The following is a 22,958-nucleotide window of genomic DNA, read 5'->3' on the forward strand; positions in this document are numbered from 1 at the left end:
TGGGACCAATGGGCTGAAACACTAGGAGAATTATGGGTAAGGAGGATAAACTTATAGCTTGGATCATTACATGGAATTATGATCTTGTGCTACTACAGAGGCCTGGTAGTGTGTTTGTTATCTTAGATGTGATAGGAGGGACTGAGGTAAAATAGAAGAAGGGCTTCTCCGAATAGAAAATGTTAATAGAAAATGTTACCAACAGTACCCAGAGGACACATTGGCTTTTCCACAGAGGCAATTTGGATGGAACTCTGAAATAAGAAAGGTGCAAGCAACCACACTGACTCCTCCAGTAGCCACTGAGAGTTGTTGGAACAATAATATCGATAGATTATGGAAAGGTGTAGAAACCACAGGGTTGTCTATATGTGGGCTTTTCACTACCTCAGTATTGACTGGAACTTCATTCATAGAGGAGGATCTGATACATCCTGAAATTCTTTTTCTTCACAACCATCCACAAAAACAGAGGAGGGCCCCCAAAAATGAACGACAGTTAAACGTTAGAACCTCAAATCACCCCCAGCTCCCCCCCCACACATAAGCAGCAGCAAGACAACAACTTCCTCCACCCCCACCAGCAAAAGAGCATTGGTGCCCCCTCACTGAGCACTCAAGCGTGCAGCAAAGCATCAATGAAGACAGCACTCCAAAGACTACTCTTTCTTCTGGTAATTCAACAAACCACAGGCTCTCTCTCTCCCAATAAGGGAAAAAAGGTGTCCCCGTTTCATAGCGAGACGGGAGACATGACAAACAACTCACTAATTTATGATGTTAAAAGTCTGTTGCATCACTTTTTCTGAGCTCTGTGCCCAGAGAGTCGACACCAGAAACGCTCAGGTCTCTGGACACACAGCCCACGGCAGCTAAACCACTGCTCCCGATGTTCCGTGTCCTCCTGCGTCGCATCAGTCAGGGGCACTGGCCTGGAATCAGTCCATCTCCAGATCCATGAAAACACGGTGCCCTGAAGGTGGGCTAGTCTTCCAAGCTGCGTTCCTGGGATAACAAAAAGCTGCTGTTCATGAGGCCCTCCCATTCCCGCAAGGAACCGAAGTCAGAGTGTAAATCCAGGACAAGGTCTTCAAAAGAACCTTGAAAAGGGGACAAAGAGATATCAAAGATAGAAATAGAGTGGGTTCTGAAGATGCAAGCAAAGGAGTCGCAGTTTAGCACCATCATCACTTCACTCTGCCCCTCAGGTAAGATCCTCCAAGTGTGTCCCCTTGTGTTCTTCTTCACACCCCCTTCTCTTCTAACACCTCCCAAAGGGACCCAGACCTCTGTCCCTCAGAAATCTGATCCCACCCAGCATCTTGAATGCTCCATGGCATCCCACTGGGCAGAACGTTACAGAACATTACCAAGTCAAACTGACACAACATTCCTAAGCTGAGCAAATGGCTTCTTATCTCAGCTGAAGCCAAAACACGAGTCTATGAAACTAAACTAACAGAACACGCTCCATCTGAGGCCTCCGTCAGTCAGAATTGACTATGGGTATATGCAAGCCTGGGCAGTACGACATAGGTAGCAAGCTCCCCCTCTCTATGCATCTGATGAAGCCAAAGGAACAGAAAAGCCTGATACAATTTGATATCAACAGCATCACTAGAGTTGTCAGTCAACATTGAACAATGTAGGACTGCCTTCGGGACTCCAGCTCTGGATTTTTCCTCGGGGTTTACTCCTGAAGCCTTCCCCATCAGTGGGTATGTCTGTAAGGCTGCATTTTGCAGAAAAGCTGCTAAAATAAAGTACCCAACAGCATAGCAGTAGAATAGCAGCATAGATATAACATACGAAGTAGGAGCAATAGCAGCAGGAGCAGCAGTGGCAGTGGTAGCAGTGGTAGCAACAGCAGCAGTAGTTGAAGGAGCATCAGTAGCAGTAGTAGCAGCAGTAACAGCAGTACCGGAAGTAGCAGTAGTAGTTGTAGTAGAATTACAGTAGTAATAGTAGTGGCAGTAATAGCAGCATCAGCAGTAGTAGTAGCAGTAGCAGAAGTATCAGTCATAGCAGCAGTAGCACAAGTAGCAGCAGTACCAGTTGTAGCAGTACTGCTAGTATTAGCAGCAGTTGCAGTACTAACAGTAGCAGCAGTAGCAATATTAGCAATAATAGCAGTAGCAGCAGCATTAGCAGTCATTGCAGCATCAGCAGCAGTAGCAGTACTAGCAGTAGTAGTAGCAGTAGCACTAGTAGTAGTAGCAGTAGCAGTAGGACAAGTACTAGCAGCAGAGGTGTAATATCAATAGTGGCAGAAGTAGTAGTAGCAGTAGCAGCAATAGCAGTACTAGCGGCATTAGCAGGAGTATTACTAATAGCAGTAGCACAAATAGTAGCAGTAGTAGGAGCAGTAACAATGTCAGCAGTACAGGTTGTAGTAGCAATATCAGTAACAGCAACAATAGTAGTTTTTCTGGTAGCAGCGGTTGTAGTACTTGCAGTAATAGCAGCAGTAGCAGTAGTAGAAGCAGTAGTAGCACTAGCAGTACTAGCAGCAGTAGCAGTTGTCACAGTAGTAGCAGTAGTAGTGGCTGTAGCAGTAGTAGGAGCAGCAGCAGTTGTAGTAGCAAAAGCAGTAGTAGCATTTGTAGAAGTAGCAGCAGTAGTAACAGAATAGCAGCAGAAGTATGAGCATCAGTGGCAGTAGTAGCAGCAGCAGCAGCAGCAGCAGCAGTAGCTGAAGTAGCAGAAGTAATAGTGGTAGCAGCAATAGTAGAAGCATAGAAAACCTACAGCACAATACAGGCTCTTTGGCCCACAGAGTTGTACCGAACATGTCTCTACCTTAGAAATTACTAGGCTTACCTATGGCCCTCTGTTTTACTAAGCTCCATGTACCTATCTAAAAGTCTCTTAAAAAACCCTATCATGTCCGCCTCCACCACCGTTGCTGGCAGCTCATTCCATGCACTCAACACTCTCTGAGTAAAAAACTTATCCCTGACATCTCATCTGTACCTACTCCCCAGCACCTTAATCCTGTGTCCTCTTGTGGTAACCATTTCAGCCCTGGGAAAAAGCCTCTGGTATCAGGTCATCTCTCATCCTCCATTGGTCCAAGGAGAAAAGGCCAAGTTCACTCAATATATTCTTATTTTTGTAATTTATTTTTTTACTGAAGTTCATCATCAAACAAACATTTCCATAAGATGTATTTCAGACATTGTACATATATATCATATAATCATATATGTCACAAATCTCCACATAGTATTAATCTGAGGTGTACACTTATAGAAAAGAGTGGAGAGAAAAAACAAGCAAAAGGAAAAAACTATGTACAAGTAGGGAGTAATCTTTTTTTTACAACATATTCATCAATTTGTGAGGATAAAATCAGGCCTATGAGGCATTATGTAGTTAAACCATTTTCCCCAGTATGAATCAAATTGTTCCAGCTTATGATTAACAGATGCTGTTATCTTCTCCATTTTGTAAATGTTCATTGTAATTTCCATCCACGCATTTAAAGTTGGGCTTTCCTGTGATAACCATTTTCTAGTAAGAGTCTTTTTACCAGCCACCAACAGTATATTCATTAAATATTTATCTCTTTTCAACCATTCTTGAGGTATATATCCAAAATATATGGTCTTACTCTCTAAGGGTATTTTACATTTAAAGATGTCTTGTAGGGCATTGTGTACCCCCCTCCAATAGTCTTTGATAACAGGGCAGTCCCAAAAAATATGATAATTATTTGCATTTTGATTTCCACAGTTTCTCCAGCAAACAGGGAGGTTACTATCATAGTGGGATTTCTGAGAGGGTGTAATAAAATATCTTATCAAGTTTTTCCATCCAAACTCCCTCCATTTCTGTGAACTGGTACACTTCCATTGATACCTCCATATTATTGTCCATTCTTCCTCAGATATAATTATCCCTTCTTCCTTCTCTCATTTTGTTTTAATGTATGAAGTCGAAAGTGTTTTAAGATTTGACAACCCCTTATACATTCTTGAAATGATTCTACTACCGTTATCTGAATTATATGCTTTTGTAAATAGCTCTATCAATAATGTACTTGCATTGGTTACATTTTTAAATGTCTTATTAACATATTGTCGCATCTGTAAATACCGATAAAAATCTTGTTTTTCTAATAAGTGTTTCTCTTTAAGCATTTCAAAACTGAACAGTGTTCCTTCTTTCATTATGTTGCCAAGAACGGTTATTCCTTTAGCTGTCCAGTCCTTAAATCTAGCATCCAGTTTATTCAGGATAAAATCCGAGTCATATGCACACCATTTAAGAATTGCAATATCTCCCTCTAGGTTATATTCTTTTATAGCAGTTTTCCATATTTTAAGAGTCAATTTCACCCATGGGTTATCGATAGTATTTATGTACTTTTACAGATTGTTATCAGCCAAAATTTCTTGTATGGGGATGGGAAGTACCCGCTCCTCAATGTTTTTCCATTGAGCGTCATATGATGGGTTGCACCAACATATCACAGCTCTCAACTGTGCTGCAAAATAATCTCTAAGAGAAGGAAGGCCCCATCCCCCCTTTTCCTTTGCTAATTGCAAAGTTTTGAGACGAACTCTAGGCCTTTTACCCTGCCAAATATACTTTGATAACATCTTGTTCCATTCATTGAATTGATTTTGATTAACACTATTGGTAGGGTCTGAAAGAGATATAACAGTCTGGGCAGTATATAATTTTAATAGACTCAATCCTTGAACTGAGACTGAAAAAAGGAATCAGGTTCCATCTTGCCATATCTTCCTTAATTTTTTTTATATAAAGGCTGATAATTACATTCTGATAATTTTGCCAAATCTTTTGGCATAATGATGCCCAAATATTTGAAAGACTCTGTGTGCCATGCCCAGGGATATCTACTTTCAATTTCTCTTGGTGGGCTATAGTAATATGAAAGTAATTGGGTTTTATCTGTGTTGATCTTGTATCCTGATAATTGACCATATTGTTCAAAGGATTGCATCAATTTAGGTAAAGAGTATGTTGGTTGCCCTAGATAGATCAAAATGTCATCCGCGTAACAAGCCAATTTATGTACTGTCCCTTTAATAGTAATTCCCCTGATACCTTCATTATGTCTGATGTATTGAGCTAATAGTTCCAGATATAATGTGAAGAGTAGCAGTGACCATGCACAACCCTGTCTCGTGCCCCATTCTAGGGTAAGACTATTTGATAAATATCCATTGATTTTAATCCTAGCAGTAGGGTTGTCATATAGTGTCTGTATAGTTTTAATAATTGTGTCTTGAAAACCAAATCTATGTAAAACTCTGTAAAGAAAATTCCAATTTTCCAATTCCAAAGCGGTAAAAGAAGCTTGGAGAGAAGCTGCTTTTTTTAACTGATCGCGGTGAAGAGGCTAGACTGTGCAAGCGCATGGAAGTCGGCCCATGAGGCAGCGGGAGAATTTAAATAGCAAGCAGAGGCTGAGTACGAGCTTTACTCCAGGTGAGGTAAGGCTGGGTAAGCTCCTTTAATTAATCTAATTAGCTTAGGAGTAGGAAATGGAGGCAGCAGTTAGGGCAGTTGAGTGCTCCATTTGCAGTATTTGGGAAGTCAGGGTGAGCACTGTTGTCCCTGATGACTATACCTGTAAAAGGTGCATCCAGCTGCAGCTCCTGCCAAACCGTGTTAGGGAACTAGACCTGGAACTGGATGAACTACGGATCATTCGGGAGGCAGAGGCAGAAATAGACAGGAGTTTCAGGGAGATAGTCACCCCTAGGAGTCAGGAGACAGGTAATTGGGTGACTGTCAGGAGAGGGAAGGGGAATAGACAGGAAGAGCAGAGCACCCCTGTGGCCATTCCCATCAACAATAAGTATACCGTTTTGGATACTGTTGGTGGGGATGACCTACCAGGGACAAGTTGCAGTGGTTGCGTCTGTGGCACTGAGACTGGACCCTCAGCTCAGAAGGGAAGGAGGGAAAGGAGGAGAGCAGTAGTGATAGGGGATTCGATAGTTAGGGGGACAGATAGGAGGTTCTGTGGAAGAGATCGAGAATTCCGGAAGGTCTGTTGCCTCCCTGGTGCCAGGGTCCGCGATATCTCGGATCGAGTTCTCAGTATTCTCAAGAGGGAGGGTGACCAGCCGGATGTCATGGTCCATGTAGGGACCAATGACGTGGGTAGGAAGAGTGAGGAGGTCCTGAAAGGTGGGTTTAGGGAGTTAGACGCCAAGTTAAAGGACAGGATCTCCAGGATAGCAATCTCAGGATTGCTACCAGTGCCACGTGCAGGTGGGTTTAGAAATAGTAAGATAGTGCAGATCAACACGTAGCTGAAGACATGGTGCAGGAGGGAGGGCTTCAGATTTATAGATAATTGGGCAGTTTTCCAGGGAAGCTGCGACCTGTTCCGGCCGGATGGTTTACATCTGAACTGGAGGGGAACAAATATTCTTGCAGGTAAGTTTGCTAGAGAGGCCCCAGTGGATTTAAACTAGATATCAGGGGGGGAGGGGAACCAGAGTGTGGGAACAGATGTATGGGAGGAAGAAGAAAAAGAAGACAGTAAAGTTCTTTGTACTGTTAGAGATAAACAGAGAGGAAGAGGTGGAGAATTTCTTAAATGCATTTATTTTAATGCTAGGACTATTGTAAGAAAGGTGGATGAGCTTAGAGCATGGATTGACACCTGGAAATATGATGTTGTAGCTATTAGTGAAACATGGTTGCAGGAGGGGTGTGATTGGCAACTAAATATTACTGGATTTCGTTGCTTCAGGTGGTGATAGAATCGGAGGGACAAGAGGGGGAGGTGTTGCGATGCTTGTCAGAGAAAATATTACAGCGGTGCTCTGGCAGGGTAGATTAGAGGGCTTGTCTAGGGAGCCTATTTGGGTGGAATTAAGGAATGGGAAAGGTGCAGTAACACATAGGGGTGTTTTATAGACCACCTAATAGGGAGCAAGAATTGGAAGAGCAAATTTGCAAGGAGATAGCAGATATTTGTAGTTGTGATTGTGGGAGATTTTTATTTTCCACACATAGACTGGGAAGCCCATACTGTAAAAGGGATGTATGGTTTGGAGTTTGTAAAATGTGTGCAGGATAGTTTTTTGCAGCAATACATAGAGGTACCAACTAGAGAAGGGGCAGTGTTGGATCTTCTGTTAGGGAATGAAATAGCTCAGGTGACGGAGGTATGTGTTGGGGAGCACTTCAGGTCCAGTGATCACAAAGCCATTAGTTTCAATATAATTATGGAGAAGGTTAGGACTGGACCCAGGGTTGAGATTTTTGATTGGAGAAAAGCTAACTTTGAGGCGATGCAAAACGAGTTAGAAGGAGTGGATTGGGACAATTTGTTTTATGGGAAGGATGTAATAGAGAAATGGCGGTCATTTAAAGGTGAAATTTTGAGGGTACAGAATCTTTATGTTCCTGTTAGGTTGAAAGGAAAGGTTAAAAGTTTGAGAGAGCCATGGGTTTCAAGGGTTATTGGAAACTTGGTTCAGAAAAAGAGAGAAAGCTACAATAAATATAGGCAGCATGGAGTAAATGAGGTGCTCGAGGAATATAAAGAATGTAAAAAGAATCTTAAGAAAGAAATTAGAAAAGCTAAAAGAAGACATGAGGTTGCTTTGGCAAGTAAGTTGAAAATAAATCCAAAGGGTTTCTACAGTTATATTAATAGCAAAAGGATAGTGAGGGATAAAATTGGTCCCTTAGAGACTCAGAGTAGACAGCTATGTGTGGAGCTGAAAGAGATGGGGGAGATTTTGAACAATTTCTTTTTTTCGGTATTCACTAAGGAGAAGGATATTGAATTGTGTAAGGTAAGGGAAACAAGTAGGGAAGTTATGGAAACTATGACAATTAAAGAGGAGGAAGTACTGGCGCTTTTAAGGAATATAAAAGTGGATAAGTCTCCGGATCCTGACAGGATATTCCCTAGGACCTTGAGGGAGGTTAGTGTAGAAATAGCAGGGGCTCTGACAGAAATATTTCAAATGTCATTAGAAATGGGGACAGTGCCGAAGAAATTGGCGTATTGTTCATGTGGCTCCATTGTTTAAAAAGGGCTTTAAGAGTAGACCTAGCAATTTTCGGCCTGTCAGCTTGACATCAGTGGTGGGTAAATTAATGGAAAGTATTCTTAGAGATGGTATATATAATTATCTGTATAGACAGGGTCTGATTAGGAACAGTCGACATGGATTTGTGTGTGGAAGGTCATGTTTGACAAATCTTATTGAATTTTTTGAAGAGGTTACGAGGAAAGTTGACGAGGGTAAAGCAGTGGATGTTGTCTATCTGGACTTCAGTATGGCCTTCAGTATGCATGGAAGGTTAGTTAAGAAAGTTCAGTCTTTAGGTATTAATATTGAAGTAGTAAAATGGATTCAACAGTGGCTGGATGGGAGATGCCATAGAGTAGTGGTGGATAACTGTTTGTCAGGTTGGAGGCCGGTGACTAGTGGTGTGCCTCAGGGATAGGTAGTGGGTCCAATGTTGTTTGTTATATATATTAATGATCTGGATGATGGGGTTGTAAATTGGATTAGTAAGTATGCAGATGATACTAAGTTAGGTGGTGTTGTGTATAATGAAGTAGGTTTTCAAAATTTGCAGAGAGATTTAGGCCAGTTAGAAGAGTGGGCTGAATGATGGCAGATGGAGTTTAATGCTGATAAGTGTGAGGTGCCACATTTTGGTAGGAATAATCCAAATAGGACATACATGGTAAATGGTAGGGCATTGAAGAATGCAGTAGAACAGAGTGAACTAGGAATAATGGTACATAGTTCCCTGAAGGTGGATCTTATGTGGATAGGGTGGTGAAGAAAGCTTTTGGTATGTTGGCCTTTATAAATCAGAACATTGAGTATAGGAGTTGGGATGCAATGTTAAAATTGTACAAGGCATTGGTAAGGCCGAATTTGGAGTATTGTGTACAGTTCTGGTCACCAAATTATGGGAAAGATGTCAACAAAATAGAGAGAGTACAGAGAAGATTTACTAGAATGTTACCTGTGTTTCAGCACCGAAGTTACAGGGAAAGGTTGAACAAGTTAGGTCTTTATTCTTTGGAGCGTAGAAGGTTGAGGAGGGGACTTGATAGAGGTATTTAAAATTATGAGGGGGATAAATAGAGTTGACATGGATAGGTTTTTTCCATTGAGAGTAAGGGAGATTCAAACAAGAAGACATGAGTTCAGAGTTAGGGGGCAAAGGTTTAGGGGTAACACAAGGGGGAACTTCTTTACTCAGAGAGTGGTAGCTGTGTGGAACGAGCTTCCAGTAGAAGTGGTAGAGGGAGGTTCAGTATTGTCATTTAAAGTAAAATTGGATAGGTATATGGACAGGAAAGGAATGGAGGGTTATGGGCTGAGTGTGGGTCAGTGGGACTAGATGAGAGCACGGACTAGAAGGGCCAAGATGGCCTGTTTCCGTGCTGTAGTTGTTATATGGTTATATGGTTTATATGGTTAATTAACTGAATCAAATGTCTTTTCAGCATCCATGCTTATCACCATTGCTTCAATTTTATTTTTTTGTATATGATCCATAATGTGAAGTGTCCTTCGTATATTGTCTTGTGTTTGGTGTTGTCGTATAAAACCTGTCTGATCGTTACGTATCAGTATGGGTAGAAACTCCTCTAATCGTTTGGCCATGTTGAAGGTAAATAATCTATAATCTACATTACGAACGGATATTGGTCTAAATGACCCACATTCCATTTTATCCTTGCCTTCTTTCGGTATAGCTGAAATTATCGCTTCCTTCCAACTGGGTGGCATTTGTACCTTTTTTAGAGCCCAGTTCAGTGTGGGGAGTAAAACAGGAATTAACTGATTTTTAAATTCTTTGTACCACTCCGTCGTATACCCATCTGATCCTGGTGACTTGCTTAATTTAAGCCTACTAATTGCAGCTTTTAATTCAATTTCAGTTATATCAGCAGTCATCGTTCTAGTTTGTTCTTCGCTTATAGTGGGTAACTCTAGTGAATTCAAGAAGGTGGCAATTTGGGTTATGCTTCCCCCTGGAACTTTGGAATATAGCGTTTTGTAAAACACTTCAAAAGCTTCTTGAATTTCACTTAGCATATTTTTTTTATCATTTTCGTTCTTGGGTCCCTAATTCTATGAATTGTATTTTCTGCTATCTTTTTGTTCAGTTTCCACACTAGTACTTTCATAGACTTTGATTCATTTTCATAACGTCTCTTTAACAGAAACATTAAATTTTTCCTGATTTCTTGAGTAGCCAAACTATTAATTTCATTCCTAATTCTTTTTAATTTCCACTAATGTATCCTGTGCCAAATTCAGTTTGTGTTTTTCTCTAGTTCCTTCAGCCTATTTTGTAATTCCTTTAATGTTTTAACCATATAACCATATAACCATATAACAATCACAGCACGGAAACAGGCCATTCCGGCCCTCCTAGTCCGTGCCGAACTCTTAATCTCACCTAGTCCCACCTACCCGCACTCAGCCCATAACCCTCCACTCCTTTCCTATCCATATACCTATCCAATTTTACCTTAAATGACACAACTGAACTGGCCTCTACTACTTCTACAGGAAGCTCATTCCACACAGCTATCACTCTCTGAGTAAAGAAATACCCCCTCGTGTTTCCCTTAAACTTTTGCCCCCTAACTCTCAAATCATGTCCTCTTGTTTGAATCTCCTTATTTTTCTTATATGAAGATATCGCTATAATTTTCCCTCTTAAGACAGCCTCCAGAGTATCCCATGAAATGGGAGGTGAAACCTCTCCATTATCATTAAATTCTAAGTAGAGACCAATTTCTTTTTTAATTTGTTCCTTAAAGTATGGATCATTGAGTAGACTTGAATTTAGTTTCCAAATAGTATTCTTTGGTTGTTGGTCAAAATCAACAGATAAATATATAGGTGCATAGTCACTTACATCTATTGTCCCAATTCCACAGGTGTTTATTTTGTCTTTGTCTTTTCCAAATGTTATGAAATAGTTTATTCTTATATATACAGAATGGGGAGCAGAATAATGAGTCTAATCCCTTCTGTCAAGGAAAAGGTCCCTCCATATATCAATTAAACCAACATTCTCAAAAAGTGTATTAACTTACTTATGTAAGGATTTTGTTTCATAGCTTTTTCTATTGGAAGAGTCTAAGTTTGGTTATAATTGTAAATCTAAATCTCCCCCACATATCAGGAGACCTTCTGTTTCCATTACCATAATATCAGTAATTTTCTGAAAGAAACCAATATCACTTCCCGGGGGTGTGTATATATTCAATAGAGTAACTGAATTTCTGCTTATATTCCCCCTTACCAGAATATACCAGATAAGAATTCCCCCTTACCAGATAAGAATAGCAACTCCTCGCCTATGTCCTAATTTACATGAGGAGAAAAACAAATTAGTGAAGCCCATTCTCTTTAGTTTTCTATGCTCATTATCACTTAAATGAGTTTCCTGTAAATATACTACATGGGCTTGTTCTTTTTTCATTTTGGATAAAATTCTATTATGTTTGATTGGTTTTAATAGCCCATTGACATTAAAAGAAATGAATTTCACTTTGTCCATAGCCATCTGTATTTATCTGTCAATGTATCATTGAAATTAGCAGAATAAAATTTAATCGATCTACTTCCTGAACAAATAAGAACCAAGAAACACAAATAATAACAAAAATGGCAATGAACATGTGATTCCAAGGCTGAGGTCACTAGTAGATGACCCTGTGTTGAGCTAGAGGAAATGTCTAGCTGTAGGGGATAACCCCTCCTACTTGTGAGTTGAGGGCTCCCATTGCAGTTTTCATAAAAGTCAGTGAACAAATCCATTACACAGAAAAGAATTCCCTGTGTACTCCTTATATATATATATATCTACACACACACACAACCACACACATATAACACATATATATTGTTACGAACCCCATAACTGGGTCACTTACCAGCAAAGATAGAGAAGTCCGTTGAAGTCTGATGATACGATTTCTAACAGTATTTATTAGTAAAAATACACAAAAGTAATGTCAATGCAAATATACAGATAATATACGTCGTCAATACTAAATCTAAAAGTGCAGGTATAATAATAATCAATAAGAAATAAGCTCTATCGTTGTCTAGGGGATAATGTATTGTCCGATGGAAATATAAAAGTTACTCAGTTCATGCAGGCTGCAGCCTTTGGGGACCACTGGGTTTGCAATGGTTGGAGAGAGAGAGAGTTTTTTTGAGAAACTTGCCGATTCCTTTTATGATTTCGATCCGTCGGAGTCTCGTTGGTGTGGCCGTTCACTTGTGGCCTCTCCTTTAGATAAGTCATTCTTCCATGGTGAGCCCGCCAATCCCAGGCAAGGGAAGGACGCACACGAGCTCCCCACCGGCTGTTGCTATGAAACGCTGTCACAGGATTTCTAGCGTTTCTCCTGGTGCGTCTAAAGGGGTTGTTCCCCAGACCCTCTTTTATCCTTACTCACGGGGTCTCAGATGTCAATCAGGTTGGGATGATGCAATCCCTCAACCAGCCCACTCTGGTCATCCCCTGAGGGCTTCAATGAATAGGACAGTACTCAATACACAATTCCATCTCCAAGAGACAATAGCCGTTATCAATGGTTTTGTTTCGCTGAGGCCAGGACACATTCCAAACCTTGTGGATTCTCTCTCATTTCCTGGGTCCCAGACCCGAATTAATAGCGATCTTGCGATTCTCAAAAAGGAGGGGGGCGACTCTGTACCCTTCGGCCCCTCAGAGTTGTGGCACATTCGTAACACCCCCTTCCTTCTAAGATTTTTACCAACGGTAAAAATGAATTAATACAGAGTCTTACAGGATTTTCAGAATCTAACACAAAACAAAAGAGATTTTTTTTCACTACAGAGTAATACGGTTATACATTCAATTCAGCATCTAAACAGTTAGCGATTACATTGTCACTTCCTTTAATATCTTAACATCTTGTACCTTAATAAATTCTTGTAGCATCAGACTCCAATTTAATAACCACCTATTTTTTTTCCTTTTCTTCAGCAAACAAAAACTAAAGAGTTGTGATCTTAGCTTACGTGTATACTACAAAAGTTCATGCAAATACTAATCTTTATGTTACTTTCAAACTTAACAGTCAATCTTCCATGGGGGTTGTCGTTATTATTCACATGCTTTGTCAAAATCCCTTAAAACCGGATCCTGTTATTTAAAATGGCATCCCGTCAACCCTCGCCCCTTTTCCAGTTAACTCCCACATGGTTAACTTGTATACTAGTGTGGAATAAGCTTTTGCATGCTCCTTTCATAGGAGTTATTTTATCAACAATGTGTTCCAAACTTAGACCATTTTCCGAATTTCCACACAATTCTTTAATTTTAAGCAAGTTGTTAGCATGAGTTTTCTCTTCAGGACCCTTCATGCTATTAGTTTTCAGTTTAAACTCTTTGTCCAAACAGCATTTCAAATTCTGCCTCTTCACAGCACTCTCTTGAATAACAATAGCGTGTGGGGCACCTTTACATTCCAAATCAACCTGTAATTGATTCACAGGCACCGTGTTACCAAGCCATTGTCTCTGTAGCCTGGTTGCTGCTTCTGACATCAATCCAGACTTTAAATTTTCTTCATTCAATTTAGGAACTACACTTTTCCCTTTTCCTTCAATAATAATATTCACCTCACCACCTTTTATCTCCTCACTAACTTTTAACACACCTTCGAGCACAAACAACTGGGAATTCTCACTTCCCACTATTACCAAGGTTAACCCTTTCTTCACTGAACCAAGTCCCTCTGACCCACAAGGACTGCATTCCTTTTCAACTGAATCAAATACTTCAAAATTTTTCTGAGCTCCATTATTAGGTTCAGTACCACGTGCATCCACATCTTGAACACACTCAAACGGGACATCTGCCTCTTCCAGGCTTTCAATACCCGTACCCTTTTCAAATTCTAAATTCCCCTGATCCTCCCAGTTACTCTCTGGGCTACTCCCTTCCGGAGTAAACTCAACCCCGCGGGCTGAAACAACCTCATCTGCCAACCCAGCAGACTTCTTCAAGGTAATGGCATCCTTTTCATCTAGGACTGCCCTCATTTCATTATCGGGAACACCTTTAGAATTTTCAACTTCTTCAAACAGTTCTGCCAAACCAGACAGATCATCCATGTCCAACCCTGGACCTTTTAACAGCCTTATCTGTTTCTCACCTTTACTCCGTGCCTCTATAAATTTCCTCCTGGCTAAGGGCAGGACTACCTCCTCTCCCTTACTCTCTTTCACTTTCCTATTCTCCGTTTTACCACCCTCTAAACCCTCTTGGTACAGGGTCGGTAAAAACGTCTTGGTCAAATCGACACTGGCCGAATTTAAACTGGTCTCGTTCTCAGCTGCCTTTCTCGACATGCTGCGAGTGATTGCGCATGCGGGATAGATCTAGGGGCAGGTCCTCAACACTTACAGGCTGGCTCGTCAGCTCCATGGCCAACCAAATGTCACCACCAGCTAAATCGTTACCCAGAAGGAGGTTTACATCAGTTCTCGGGAATTCTGATCGCACCCCTATTTCAACTGGTCCAGATACCAGCTCACAATTTATAATGATCCTATGCAAGGGCACCGCTTCTGTACCTTTTCCTATGCCTCTCAAAACTACCTCTCCAGTCTTGCGACCAAAACCTAGTACGTTACTGAGAATCAATGACAGCTCAGCTCCCGTGTCTCTCCAGATCCGCACTGGAACTGGTGTGTCTCCCTCTTTCACAGACACGGTTCCTTCTGAAATACATTTCTCAGACCCCTCTCGTATTCTGTCTACCTGGGGCTTTCTCGTCGATTTACTGATCACCACAATACACCCTGTAGGGACTGCTGCTTTCCATTTTCCTGTCTCCTTCCTCGGAGCAAGGCATTAGATGCAATATGACCCACCTTTCCACAATTAAAACAGGTCAAGCCAGGACCTCTCCTGCCGTCTTGCCTTTCCTCCTCCTTAATTTTACCACTAGCTCCCGGCAGGATCTCTGCCTCAGCCGGCGGGCTTTCTCTACCGTTCCCACGGTCTCTCTGGTAACTTTTATTCGAGGAAAACTTTGTCTTGTGGGTTAGGACATATTCATCTGCGAACCTAGCAAATTCAGAGATGGACTTATTTGGCTTCTCATTCAAATACATCCGGATATCATCCGAAACACAACCTTTAAATTCCTCAATCAGAATTAACTCCCTGAGATGCCAAAAATCTTCTTCCACTATTTCTGCTGCACACCAGCGATCCAAGAGCACACCCTTCTCATAGGCAAACTCTGCATACGTCTGATTCCACCCTTTCTTTAAATTTCTGAACTTTTGTCTATACGCTTCAGGTACCAATTCATAGGTCCGAAGAATGGTCTCCTTTACTTTCTCATAATTCTCAGACTCCTCCTCCATGGACAACGCCGCATATGCCCGTTGTGCCTTCCCTTTTAACACACTTTGTAACAACACCACCCACTGCTCTTTGGGCCACTTCTGACTCACTGCCACCTTTTCAAAATGCAAGAAATAACTATCAACATCCGTCTCCTCGAACGGAGGTACTAACCTAAACTCCCGACTAACATTAAACCGCTCCTCTCGGTCTGACCCTTGAGCTCTTCGCTCTTGCCTTAACTTCTCCATGTCCAAGTCATGTTGCCTCAGTTTCTCCTTCTCCTCATACTCCCTCTCCTTCTCGGCTCTCTCCTTCTCTTTTTCAGCTGCTTCCAGCTGCTTTAAATTAATTTCATGTTCCAACCTTAATTTCTCCAACTCTAACAGCCGTCCCACTAGCGGGTACCTTTTCAGGGATATTTTCTGATACCTCAGCCGAAAACACATTCTTCACAATATAATACTGAGTTATGGCCCTCCACACCTCCCGCTTTTTCATCGACAACCTCACCTCTGCGAGATTTAGTCCTTTCGCAATATTTATCAAGTCCGACTTTGTGGCAGCCTCTAGCGACTCCAGAGTCAGGTTTTCTATAAATTCATCAACTTCCATCTTTGCTGGTTTCCCATCTGGTTACCCACGCAACCAGACCCACGTTTGGACTTAAAAGCCCGATTCACTGGCCCTCCAATTTGGTATCAAATCTCAAGACGAGCCCCCACTTTGTTACGAATCCCGTAACTTACCAGCAAAGATAGAGAGGTCCGTTGAAGTCTGATGATACGATTTTTAACAGTATTTATTAGTAAAAATACACAAAAGTAATGTCAATGCAAATATACAGATAATATACGTCGTCAATACTAAATCTAAAAGTGCAGGTATAATAATAATCAATAAGAAATAAGCTCTATCGTTGTCTAGGGGATAATGTATTATCCAATGGAAATATAAAAAGTCACTCAGTTCATGCAGGCTGCAGCCTTTGGGGACCGCTGGGTTTGCAATGGTTGGAGAGAGAGAGAGTTTTTTTGAGAAACTTGCCGATTCCTTTTATGATTTCGATCCGTCGGAGTCTCGTTGGTGTGGCCGTTCACTTGTGGCCTCTCCTTTAGATAAGTCATTCTTCCATGGTGAGCCCGCCAATCCCAGGCAAGGGAAGGACGCACACGAGCTCCCCACCGGCTGTTGCTATGAAACGCTGTCACAGGATTTCTAGCGTTTCTCCTGGTGCGTCTAAAGGGGTTGTTCCCCAGACCCTCTTTTATCCTTACTCACGGGGTCTCAGCTGTCAATCAGGTTGGGATGATGCAATCCCTCAACCAGCCCACTCTGGTCATCCCCTGAGGGCTTCAATGTACTCAGTACACAATTCCATCTCCAAGAGACAATAGCCGTTATCAATGGTTTTGTTTCGCTGAGGCCAGGACACATTCCAAACCTTGTGGATTCTCTCTCATTTCCTGGGTCCCAGACCCGAATTAATAGCGATCTTGCGATTCTCAAAAAGGAGGGGGCGACTCTGTACCCTTCGGCCCCTCAGAGTTGTGGCACATTCGTAACAATATGTACATATATATTACATACATACACATATATCCACACATATATATATTCTCATTTTTGTGGGGAAAAAGGAGTAAGTGAGCGAATAAAGAATAACAAATAAGTAATATAAAATCCTAATTATAATAAGTATTTCTCGAGATAGATATATCACCGTCTACTTTTGCTTCTGTTTAAGTTCTCAAAAATTTTAAAGTTAGCCAAACCTTATGGCTCTTCTGGAGGGGGTGAGGACTGGCTTTGGAAAACTCCCAGTCTCTTCCTGATATACATCTCTCGGCCTCCTCCCGTCTCCTGCCTTCTCGATTCTCGTACTATTTCCCAAACGGAGCGGGATAATTCCTCTGCCAGGCTTTCCCTCGGTTTGATCATGCTGACGGGCAACCCTCTGGCCTTCATGTTTGTAGTCGCCTCTTCCACTGTCTGGTACAACCATGTCCCATTGTCATAAAACACTCGAAGTTTAGCAGGGTACGGAGTTTGAAATCTAATCCTTTCTTGCTTTAGTACTCACTTCAGAGTATTCTTTACGTTTCTGCAGGACCGCATGGGGGGTAATCTTGGTCGAAATATATTAATTTATCTTCTAAAAACACCCTCTTCTTACCCCAGGCCCTTCGTAGAATCTCCGCCTTGGTACTGTACCGAAGGAATTTAATTATTATTGAGCGTGGCTTATCACAGGTAGACTTCAGGACTAGCGTGCGATGCGCTCTCTCGATTTCCAGCTCCATAGTCGAGGGAAGCTCTAGTGTGTCCCACAGCAACTTATCGACAAACTCCGTCATAGACAAGCCCTCTGCTCCTTCGGGAATGTTGTATATTCCAATATTTTTCTGCTGTGATCTTCCCTCCAGGTCAATTAGTTTACCTTCTTGGTGATTTAATATTTTTATCGTCTTACTCAATATCCGTTCCACGTTTTGAACGTGATCTTCCACCTTCTCAATTTGAGTCTCTGCCACCGCTATTTTTTGATTGACGTTGCCGAGCTCTGACTTAATATCATGTAGCTGCTACTTTATATCTTTCTGGAACTCCCTTATCTCTTTCAGAATTTCGATCATATTTGCCGCTTCGACTGAACGAGGCCCAGTGTCTGCCTCGCTAGCACGCGGTCGGGTAGGAGAACCGCTCGCTGCACTCCTCTCGGCCGCAGGCTCCGCAGTGTCGCTTCTTTTATTTCCATTCTTTTTCCCCATTCTTGCCCCTCTTTTCAGTTCAAATATTTTTCGAAAAATACTATATTTGCATTTTTCTGGAGGAGCTAGTGACTTAAGCTCCCATTCTCGACGATGACATCACCGGACACCCATCTGCCACTTCTCAGCCAAGTTTTGCATCCTATTGATGTCCCGCTAGAACCTTTTACAGCCCTCCACACTATTCACAATACCCCCAATATTTATGTCATCAGCAAATTTACTAACCCACCCCTCCACTTCTTCTTCCAGGTCATTTATAAAAATCACGAAGAGAGGGTGTCCCAGAACAGATCCCTGAGGCACAGCACTGGTCAAAAACCTCCATGCAGAACATGACCTGTCTGCAACCAGGTCATGCCTTCTGTGGGCAATCCATTTCAGAATCCACAAAGTAATGTCCCCTTGGACTCCTATGCCTCCTTACCATCTCACTATCTTACTATGCTTGGTGTGGGATACCTTATCAAGTGCCTTGCTGAAATCCATATACACTACATCTACTGCTCTACCTTATCAATGTGTTCAGTCACATCCTCAAAAAATTCAATCATGCTCATTAGGCATGAACTGCTTTTGACAAAGCCATGCTGATATTCCTAATCATATTATACCTCTCCTACTGTTCATAAGTCCTGCCTCTCAGGATCTTTCCCATCACTTACCAAGCACTGAAGTAAGACTCACTGGTCTATAATTTCCTCGGCTATCTCTCCTCCCTTTCTTGAATAAAGGAACCACATTCACAACCCTCCAATCCTCCGGAACCTCTCCTGTCCCCATTGATGATGCAAAGATCATCACCAGAGGCTCAGCAATCTCCTCCCTCACCTACAACAGTAGCCTGGGATACATCTCATCCAGTCCCAGTGACTTATCCCCCTTGATGCTTTCCAGAAGCTCCAGCACATCCTCTTTCTTAATGTTGTTACGTACCCGTGACACGTGACAGTGGTACCCTTGTCACGTGACTGGGGTTGAAGTTATACTGGACATGAGGTAATGGTGGAGTGATGTCATTTTCCCGCCAGTAGAGGTCATGTGACAGGTTTTTTCTACAGGGTATAAAAGGGAGACCCACCCTGTCAGGTGGGGCAGTTCGTGGCTGGATTTGCCAAGATGACTTCATGTTACTGCGTGATTTTAAGGGATGACGCAGTTTAGTTAAAAAATGAAGTTTTATATAATGCCTAAAGTTTAAAAGGTCAGAGCCAACGGTTTCTTTGCTAATGGAGAGTGAAGTTTGGAGATCAAGAAAAATCGATTTTCGATGGATTGACTTCGACCTTGTGTGATCCTCATTCGGAAGGATTTCGTTGACTATTCTCGCTGTTGACCCCTGGGATGACCAGAAAGGGTTTGAGAATAGTGTGGAAGAGAGGTCAGTCACTTTAAGTTGTTATATTTAATAAAATTCGACGTGGGAGTTCGACGCTGGGAATCGAAGGACATCGACGTGGAAGAGAATTTACATCGCTTTAAAAAGTCTCTCCTTTTAAAAGTACCGTGAGCTTTTGAACTGTCGGCATATCATTCTTTGAACTGTTTTCATTCGGCAATTTGCTTTGGAGAACTGTTTTTTTCAATACTACTTTAAAGACTGTTTGGGACTGCAAAGCTATTAAGAACTGTCTGACCAGCTGCCAGCAGCTGAGCTCGGACCATTGTTTGGGTTTGTTTACATTTGAAGGGGGTTTGTTATCAGTGTTTAATAAACGTGTTATTTGTTATAAAACCCCTTGCCTAACTCATCTATATTATTGTTGCCCGAATACGTAACATAATTATGGGGGCTACGTTCGGAATTGAATTATTTGATTTTAAAAAGTTTTTTGAATTTTGAATCGGTGTTTTGGTAACGGGGATTGCTCGATTTTTTTTTGTTTGATTGGCTTGTGAGTGGTATTCGGCAACGATGAATATTGATGAGTTTCTGGATTCGCCAGTCGCGGATTTGTTAGCGAAGGCGAAAAAAACTGAAGTCTCTGAACTTGCGAATCGGTTGCATATTAAAGGGATTTTGCCAACTACATCAAAAGCTGTAATACAGAGAAAGATCGCATCACATTTTGTGGCTTCGGGTCATTTTGAAGAATCGATTTTAGAATCGTTTCCAATAAGTAATCTGGAGATGCAGTTGCAAATTGAACAAATGATGTTAGAAAGGTGTAAATTGGAAGCTGAACAGAAGCAAAGAGATTTTGAATATGCAATGGCTAAATTAAGGTCTGTAGAACAGTCTGCTGATTCTAAAAAACCGTTTGTTGCTAGCCAAGAAATTAAATTGGTCCCTCCATTTAGTGAAACTGAAGTGGAGAGATATTTTCAACATTTTGAAACTATTGCTCGGATGTCAGAGTGGCCGAAAGATAAATGGTCAGTGTTATTACAGAGTGTAATCAAAGGCAAGGCACAACAGGTTTACACAGCTTTAACTGCTGCGCAAGCATTAGATTATGATATTGTGAAAGAAAATATTCTCAAATCGTATGAATTGGTCCCAGAAGAGTATAGGGAAAGATTCAGGAGTTTGAAAAAGTCTGTGGAAAAGACTTATGTGGAATTTGCCTATGATAAAGCTATGTGTTTTGAGAGATGGGTTTCTTCTAAAAATGTAAATGAGGACTATGATACATTGAGAGAGCTGATTTTGATGGAGGAATTCAAAAGAAGCATTCCTGTTGAAGTAAGGACCTACTTAAATGAGAGGGATACTGATAAATTGCAGGACTGTGCTAGATTAGCTGATGAGTATGTTTTAATCCATAAAAATAAATTTCCTCAGGGTAGAATTTTCAAGAGGAAAAATAATATGGAGACTCCAGGTAAATTAGAAATTAAATTAGAGGTTAATGAGAGAGGTAAGGAGGAAGGAAAACCTGTGAAGGAAAGACAGTTTGGTCTTATTTGTAACTATTGTAAGAAGCCTGGCCATGTAATAGCTAACTGTTTCAAATTGAAAAAGAAAGAGAAGGAAGCAGTTCCAGATGCTTGTGTGCAACATACTAAAGCACCTGTAAAGTTACAGGGTTTGGTAAACACAAATGAGGATTTGTTAGAGTCTGACAAAGTTAGAAAGGGATATGATCATTTTATAACTGAAGGGTTTGTATCCTTGAAAGAAGGATCTACTCTGGTGCCAATAAAAATTCTTAGGGATACTGGAGCTTCTCAATCACTGATGTTAGATAGTGTGTTGAAGTTTAATGAAGAGAGTGATACTGGTGAGGTAAATTACATAAGAGGTGTTGGAAGTGATTTTATGCCTGTACGTTTACATGAAGTAAATTTAAAGTCAGGGTTAGTTACAGGATTTGTTAAGGTAGGATTACAGCATAGCTTACCTGTGAAGGGTATTTCTTTATTGTTAGGTAATGACTTGGCAGGTGGACAAGTTTTTCCTGAAGTGCATTTGACAATGGAATTAGAGGAACCAGAGGTGAATTTTAACACAGATTTTTCTTGTGTTGTGACTAGAGCTATGGCTAAAAAGATTGATGTGCAGAATGAGGTTGTTACTCATGACTGTTCAACTCAGGATTTGGGTTTTGAGGATGTGTCAGAAACTTTCTTACCTTCGTTGTTTGAACAAGATTCTGGGAGTAAGTCTGACTATGAAGATTTATCTTTGTCTCGGAAGGAGATGATAGCAGAGCAGAATAGAGATCCTGAGATTGTAAAATTAAGGGAACAAGCTTTACTAGGTAGTGAAATTGAGAAGGTGTCAGTAGGATATTACTTGGAAAAAGGAGTGTTGATGAGGAAGTGGAGGTCGCCTACAATTCCTGCAAGTGAGGAATGGAATGTTGTTTACCAGGTAGTTGTTCCTAAAGTTTATCGGAATGAGATTTTGACTTTAGCTCATAGTGTGCCTTTAGGTGGACATCAAGGGGTAAGGAAAACTGTGGACAAGATTTTAAAACATTTTTACTGGCCTGGTCTAAGAAAAGATGTGGCGATGTTTTGTAAGACGTGCCATACTTGTCAAATTGTGGGTAAACCAAATCAGGTTACACCAGTAGCTCCATTACAACCTATTCCAGCATTTGGTGAACCGTTTTCTAAAGTTATTGTAGATTGTGTTGGTCCATTACCAAAGACAAAAACTGGTTATCAGTATTTGTTGACTATCATGTGTACTTCGTCTAGGTTTCCAGAGGCAGTACCACTTAGGAATATAAAAGCTAAAACTGTGACGAAGGCTCTTATAAAATTCTTTACTTATTTTGGATTGCCTAAGGAAATACAAACTGATCAAGGTAGTAATTTTATGTCTGGATTGTTTCAACAGATAGTTTATAAATTGGGAGCTAAGCAAATTACTTCGTCTGCATACCATCCAGAATCGCAAGGTGCCTTGGAGAGGTTTCATTCTACTCTCAAGAATATGATTAGGACATATTGTGTGGAGAATGAAAGTGACTGGGATGAGAGTATAAACTTACTTTTATTTGCAGTAAGGGAATCGGTACAGGAATCTTTAGGTTTTAGTCCATTTGAACTTGTGTTTGGACATAGAGTTAGAGGACCTTTAGCTTTATTGAAGGAACAGTGGATTAGTAAGGAAGTGCATACTAATTTGTTGGACTATGTTTTGAAATTTAAGGACAGGTTACATAGAGCTTGTAGCTTAGCCAAGGAAAATTTAAAGTTGGCTCAGGAGAAAATGAAGACTTGGTATGATAAGGAAGCTAGGATGAGGATGTTTAAGCCTGGAGATAAGGTGTTGGTTTTTTTCCCAGTGCAGACAAATCCTTTACAAGCTAGATTTCATGGACCTTATGAAATTATGTCTAGAGT

The sequence above is a fragment of the Hemitrygon akajei genome, chromosome 13 (genome assembly GCF_048418815.1).
Source record: "Hemitrygon akajei chromosome 13, sHemAka1.3, whole genome shotgun sequence".
In the NCBI taxonomy this organism is placed as follows: domain Eukaryota; kingdom Metazoa; phylum Chordata; class Chondrichthyes; order Myliobatiformes; family Dasyatidae; genus Hemitrygon; species Hemitrygon akajei.